This window comes from Schistocerca nitens, chromosome 5, assembly GCF_023898315.1.
Source record: "Schistocerca nitens isolate TAMUIC-IGC-003100 chromosome 5, iqSchNite1.1, whole genome shotgun sequence".
NCBI classification, from domain to species: Eukaryota; Metazoa; Arthropoda; class Insecta; order Orthoptera; family Acrididae; genus Schistocerca; species Schistocerca nitens.
In genome coordinates, this window is record NC_064618.1 from 662391547 (window position 1) to 662398919 (window position 7373).

The 7373-nt window shown below is 52.1% G+C and overlaps 1 non-coding gene across 1 annotated transcript; it reads left to right on the forward strand.

Annotated features, from left to right (window-relative positions):
* Positions 1 to 6294: 6294 nt before the first annotated feature.
* LOC126261379 (U6 spliceosomal RNA) lies at positions 6295 to 6401 on the forward strand. Its single transcript, XR_007546691.1, has one exon. It is a non-coding gene; the product is annotated as a U6 spliceosomal RNA (small nuclear RNA).
* The last annotated feature ends 972 nt before the right edge of the window (positions 6402 to 7373 follow it).

Below are 7373 nucleotides of genomic sequence, written 5' to 3' on the forward strand. Positions count from 1 at the left end.
TTCGATCCGGGGCTGACGCGCCTCCCCGAGTCCAGAAAGCAGCGAGTTAGTGCGCTCCGCTAACCTGGCGGTTCTCACTATATTACTAAGAAAAGAAGAAAGCACAGCTTCTTTCGCGTAAAAAAATAAGACATAATATATCTGTGTACTTTGTTGCCTTATTTGGTTTAATCTTAGGTTTTATTCCCGTAATATTATATTTCACTCCATTTTTTAGGTTTAGTCATTTGTGTATTTACTTGTTCACTGAACAAAAATATAAAGAAGTTTGGCAACAGTATTCAGCAGAGACAGGTTTCACTCATACGAGCGTCAACTGGACGCTGTATCGGAGCGTCTCCTGGCTGTGTGTCCTCACAAATGGTAATTTCACACTGTAATGTATGCCATAGTGTCGTATGCTGAAACATCTGTAGCAACGTCCAACAGTTTGAAGAACTCCTAAAAAGCAGAGGAGCTCGTATAATACTAGGTAAATAAAGGTGGCTAAAATCCAAGATTGAGAGCAATGTGTTTTCTTGGGGTAAATCTAAGCGTATATGGAAAGGATAGGCTAACGGAAAATGAAGGTGGTGTATTCGTAACAGTAGACAACAAACTCAAATCCACAGTAAAATAGAAGTGGCGCGCGAGATGGTTTGCGTAAGACTCAGTATCAAGACTGGGCATAAACTTATAACTCCTCCAATTGACCACCAGACTCTCCCAAGAAGTAAATGAAAACTTTAGGAAAAACTTTAACTCGCTGACACAGACATATAATTCCCAGTTGTACTATCGTCACCGTAGGAGGCTTTATTCATCCAACAATCAATTGGGATATTTACATATTTACAGTTTTGTAAATGGTGGGCTTGTCAAGATATAGTCGACTGAGAAATTATACTCAATGCTTTCTCTGAACTCTACTTTGAACAGAAGCTTTTGAAGACCATACATGACGGAAATATTTTAAATTTAATGGTAATATAGAGACCAAATGTCTTTGAATATGTTCACAACGAAAATTGTACCTGTGAGCATTAGTGAATTGGAGCAACGGTGACTCCTTGGGAACAAAGATCAAACCAAGATAAGCTGAAAGATTTACACGTTCAGTAAACTTGATAAAGAGGAAGTAATGTCATATTTCAAGCAGGAACTCGGAACATTTAGCAGTGAATTAGAGCAAGCAGGGAAACTGCCTCAAGTTTAGAAGGCGAGTTGACCGAACACTAGATAGAGCAGTTAATGATTGGAGGGACTCTTCGTGGTATGCAGTCATTGTAAAACCATTATCAAAGAAACAGCGAGTACTGCACAAAATATGTAACACAAATCACAGTGCTATAGATAGAAATATGATAAATGAAACAAGTTCGACTGTCAGAAGAGCAATGCATGAAGCCTTCAGTGACTACCACAGCAGATCTCATTAAAAAAAAAAAAAAACGTGTCTGATAAAACACAAAGAAAATGTGATAATATCTGAATACTGTCCATGACACCCAAGCTACAAGTACAGCCCAGGCGCTCATACATCGTGGTTCAAGTCTAGCATCACTGCAATGATGGGTGATAAAGATATACTCGTTAATAACGATAAAAAGGAACTGAAATTGGCATCACTGGACATTTTTTTTCTTTATTGTTATTTTAAAACCTGTACAGCAGGCAGGCTGGCAGCAGCATTCTACGCCGCTCTTCAGCCATAGAATAGACAATGAGAAAAAAACATAAGGAAGACACAGAATTTACACATGGTGGGTAATAAAACAGTAGACACATTAATACAAACACGGAGCCGTTCACACTCGACGATAATCCACACTACAAACTGTTGACACGACGCACAAATACTGAACATGTCGATGGCACAGGTGAACGATGGAGTGTGACGGTGTACACTGAACACAAAACACGACGGCACACACGAGACACTGATGGCGATGATCTCCGGGGACCTGCCAAGAGGGGAAGAAGGGTGAGGGGGGGGGGAGAGGGGAGAACAAGGATGCCAAGGGCAGAGGAGATGGGAGGAGGAGTAGAGGGACAGGGGAGGGGAAGCCCAGGGGAGGAGTGGGGAGAAAGAGAGGAGGGAGGGAAGGGGGAGAGAAGAGAGGGAAGGTGCCCAAAGGAACAAACACAGGAATGGGGAGGGAGGATCAAAGTTGGTAGGAGGGGTAGATGGAGGGGAGGAGGGCATCATCAGGGAGGGGGAGCTGGCGGAAGCCACCTTGGGAGAGGTGAAGTGAGTGAGGTGAAGGAGAGGGTCATCGGAAGAGCAGGACGGCTGAAAGCCACACTGGGTAATGGGAAGGAGGCGGTGCTGGCGGAGATGCGGGTGAATGCGTCGGGTGAGGATGGATTCCAGGACCTTGCTGAAGACCGAGGTAAGGCTGATGGGACGGTAGGAGGAGATGGCGGATGGCGTTTTACCGGGTTTAAGGAACATCAGGATATGAGAGGTTTTCTACTGGTCAGGGTAGTAGCCGGTGGACAGGACTACATTGTAGAGCCTGACCAGGGTGGAGAGGAAAGAGACAGGAGCTTCACGAAGGTGGCGGTAGGTGACATGATCGTGACCAGTAGTGGTGTTTTGTGCGGAATGTAGCAATGAGATCCTGTGTAGTGATAGGGGCATTGAGTTCTGTGTGTGCAATGTTGTCCAAGTACTGGAAACCAGGTGCAAGGGGAGGGACAGAGGTGTCAGTTCGATCGCGGACATCCGGGAAGAGGGACTAATCGAACTGGGGATCGTCGGAGATGGAAAGTACATCGGAAAGGTAGGAGGGAAAGTGATTGGCCTTACTAAGGGTGTCAGGGAAGGGGTGATCATCATGGAGAAGAGGATAGGAGGAGGAGGGTTTAGTTCCGGTACGGTGATGGAAGGCTGACCAGCACTTGGACGAGTTTATAGGTAGGGTAGCATTTAAACGGGTGCATGTATGTCGCCAGTCCCGGTGTTTCTTAGCCGCAAGCAAGTTTCGGAAGTGTCCCTGGAGTTGCCGGTGGCATCGTACTGTGTCCGGGTCACGCATGTGGAGGAAGGCACGGTAGAGACGGCGGGATTCACGGAGGAGGAGAACGGCCTGTGGGGGTAAGGTAGGACGGTGGTGGTGGATGGCGACAGTAGGGATGTGGGCCTCCACGGCCTCAGACAAGGTCTGCTGGAGAAAGGAGGCGGCATGGGTAACATCGTCAGGGTGGTGGTAGGTGAAGGGGTGGCCTTCGACCTGAGTGGAGAGGGTATCCCGGTAGGCATTCCAGTCGGCATGGGAATAATCATGGACGTACTTTGGGGGAGGGTCATTACGACGGTTGGGGTGGGGGCGATGACCGTCTGAAATGGTGAGAAGGACAGGGAGATGGTCGCTACCAATGGGGTCCAGGACATCCACCGCTGTGCGGTAGGGGGAGGAGAGGATGACATCGGGAGTGGAGTTGGATTCGGGGCGGGTGTGCTGGGGAATGGGGACGAGGTCGCCTTGGAGGGTGGAGAGGAACCAATGCCACCGCTGTAACTGGGTGGCGGAACGACTATGGATGTTGAGGCCGGCGGCGATCACGTAGGAGGAGAAGGTACAATCAATGTGGGAGAAGAAGTCGAAAGGAATAGGGGCGTTATGGCGGACATAGATGGTGGCGCAGGTGACGGTGAGGCTGGGGAAAAGGGACTAAGGATCAGGTGTTCAGTGGGGTCACGAAGGAGAGGTTGGAGCCGAACCGGGATCTGGCAGTGGTGACCAATGGAAACTCCACCACGCGCAATCGGGAGGGGATTATTGGAGCGGTGGAGAAGGTAGGGCGAAGTGTGGATGGTGTGGTGGGGTTGGAGGAAGGTTTCATTGAGGAGGAAGGCATCCACGCGGTGGGTTGCAAGGGTGTGCATGAAGAGGTTCTTGTTGGAGGGAAGGGAACGGATGTTGTTGAACAGGATACGGTGCTGTTGCGCTATGACAGGGATTTAGACGAGGGTGTTGAGACGGGAGAAGGTGAAATGGGCCTGGTTGTGGGAGTAAGTGGCATACATTTTTAGGTGGAAGATGGAACGGACGGCGAGGGAGACCTGTTGGAGGGTGTGAGGGCGCTGGAAAGGGTGGATGTTTTGCAGGACAATGGTGAGGAACCTGATGATTTCCTCAGCGGTGGGGGGGGGGGGACGAAGGGAATTGCTAGGAGGGGTGGGGGCGTTCAGAGGGTGGACAGGGACGGTGAGTTCAGGAGTGGTCGGAGGGGGTCAGGCTTTACATTTTTGGGAGTAGGTGGGATGGGGGACATTGCAGGTACTACAGGAGGGAGGGGACTGAAGGCTGGGGCACTGCTGGAGGAAGTGCGCTTGCTTACAACACGGGGAGGAGAGGGCCTCGCGGCACTCAGCTGTTGGGTGTGTGTTGTAGCGCAGGCACCTCTGGCAGCAAAGGGATTGAGGAGGGGAATGGGAGGGGTCAACCTTACATCGTTGGTTGAAGAGGAGGGCACGCTCCTTCAGGAGACGGTCAATGGAGGGGGCGTCCTCGGAGAAAACCCGCATAAGGCGGGTGGGGCCGGCAGAGTTAAAAATGCGGAGGACCGCTCGCACCTCCAGCTAGGGAAGTGCCTTGAGCTCCGCCAACACCTGCTCCTCCCTGATCGTCGGACTAAGCCGAGTGATCACGGTGGTGAGGGTCGGCAGGCGACGAGGGGGTTGGGGTTGGCAGGTAGGAGATTGAGAAGGAGCAGGGATGAGGGAGGCGTTGGGGCGAAACCGTGTGATGGGGAAGCAGGAGAGGATGTCAGTATGGAGGGTGGGGCTGGGGGCGGAGATGAGAACTGAATCCTGTCTGGGAGTGAGGAGTGTGATGGGGGCACCAGGGAAGTGTTGGCGGAGGAGGAGGGAGAGGTTCCGGGCATCGAGAAGGGAAGGATCGGGATGGGAGAGGAGGTATTAGTATAAAGAGGGGGGGAGGAAGAGGAGGAGGCGGAGGGAGCAGGGCCAGGCGGGGAGACATCCATGGCATCCTGGGGGGGGGGAAGGAGGATGGGGCGGGGCCTTCTTGGGAACGGAGGAGGTGGGGGTGCCACTAGGGCGTTTAATGGCGACGGAAGGGTGGGTGGTGATATGAGGGACGGAAGCTATAGGGAGGTGGCAGGAAGTGGCAGGTCCTGGCGTGGACGCAGTAGTCGGCGCTGAAGATTGTGATGGTGAAGGCGACGGCGACGGCGACGGCGGTGGCGGTGATGGCGAAGGCGGTGGGGAGAGCTGGGCATGGACAGTGGCTCGTCGGGCCACCACCCTAGCTGGAGCTGCAGTGACAGGCTGGGGGAGTGGGGGGAAAGGATCAGAGGGAGAGAGCGGGAGGAAGAAGCTGGGGAGAGGGCGACAAAGAGCGAGGGAGAAGGGAGAGTTAGAAGAGGAGGGATGGAAAGGGGGGGTGCGACTGGGCACACCATGTAGTGGTGGTGGTGGCGGCAGAGGGTGAAGTATACACTATAGCAGTGGTGGTGGTAGTAGTGGCAGTGGTGGTGGGGGCTGACATGGCGACGGCTGGCAGGAACGCCGCAGCTGCTGCTGCCACGGACGGGGTCAGGGCCGCTGCTGCTGCTGCTGCTGCTGGCTGGACCGCTGCTGCTGATGCTGCTGCTGGCTGGACCGCTGCTGGCTGCTGGCCGGGACCGCTGCTGGCCGGCTGGACTGCTGCGACCGCTGCTGCTGCTGCTGCTTCTGCTTGGCTGGACCACTGCTGCTCAGCTGGACCGCTGCTGCTCGGCTGGCTGGCTGGCTGGCTGGCTGGCTGGACTGCTGGACGGCTGGACGGCTGGATGGCTGGCACCTGCAACCCTAACGCTTCAATTAGTGCATGAAAACACTAATCGAAGGGCAGTACTCGTGGCGAGGTACCGCCGGAGATGTGATCACTGGACAAGACTCCAGGCCCTTATGGGTTCCCTGTCAGATTCTATCAGATTTAAAAGCTCAGTTAGCTTCTTTTTTAATCGAAGTGCACTGTAAATCTTACGAACAAAGAACTATGAGGGGCGTCCAATAAGTAATGTAACACATTTTTTCTCGACCAATTTTGGTTGAAAAGAAAAAAAATGCAGAGTTTGTGTGGGACATGGTGATAAATTTCCGCTTCAGTCCATGTAGTTTTATGAAGTTCCGATAGGCGGTGGCGCTATACATAGCCTTCAAAATGGCGTCTATAACGGAGGCGTGTTCCAAGCAGAGAGCTGTCATTGAGGTTTTTCTTTTTTTTATTTTTCTTTTTTTTTTGCGGAAAATCAGAGCAGATATCCACAGGCACTTACAGAAAGAGTACAGAGACCTGGCAGGTACTCGCTTCGGCGGTACTTATACTAAAATTGGAACGACAGAGAGAAGATTAGCATGGCCCCTGCACAGGGATGAAACGCAAAATCCTGAAGCGTTCCACATTTTTTCACCAGCTGGGGTGCCGATCGGTCTACCCTTCTACGACTGTATCAGGCGTCGATTCAGTCCCGTCTCGATTGTGGGAGCCTGGCTTATGGTTTGGTATGGCCTTCCATGCTGGGGTTGATCCGACTTGCAACCGGAACTTTCTGCACAAGCCCTGTAAACAGCATACTTGTGGAGACTGGTGTTCCTCCATTGCGGATCCGGCGCCAACGACTACTGGCAACTTATGCTGCACATGTTTGTAGCTTGCCCAGGCATCCAAATTACCATCTCCTGTTCCCTAACTCGGTCGTCCATCTTCCAGAACGGCGGCCCCGGTCAGAGTGTCCGGGTTCTCTCTGGGCTTGAGTTTTCCCTCTCCCATCTCTTTTCCAGGCCCATACAAGGGTACCCCCATGGTGGTGTGTAGCCCGCCCATGCCTTCAGCTGCATTTGGCACAGAGCCCGAAGGACTCAGTCCCTCCTAAGGCCCTCCACCGCCGCTTTCTTTCCATACTTGCCGCGCTTCACGGCTCTGACGTGGTCTATACCGACGGTTCGATGGTTGCTGGTCGAGTTGGTTATGCTATTACTCTTGGAGATCATTCTGAATAACACTCATTGCCAGCTGGCTGCAGTGTTTTCACTACCGAGCTGGTAGCCATCTCTCGCGCCCTAGAGTATATTCGCTCCTGCTCAGGTGAGTCCCTTGTTATCTGTAGTGACTCCCTGAGCTGTTTACGAGCTATGAAGTAGTGTTTTCCTCGCTCTCGTCTGGTGATGGGTATCCAGGAGTCCATCCATACTCTTGCCTGTTGCGGCCACTACGTGGTTTTTATGTGGACCCCGGGTCATGTCGGCATCCCGGTGTAACTCCCCAAGGACAGAAAACCCCAATTAACAAACTTTGTGGAAACTTAAAGTAGGGAAGTGAGTCATCTTGACAGCGATGGCAACTATTGACGATAAAATCTACACTGGTAACATTTTGATT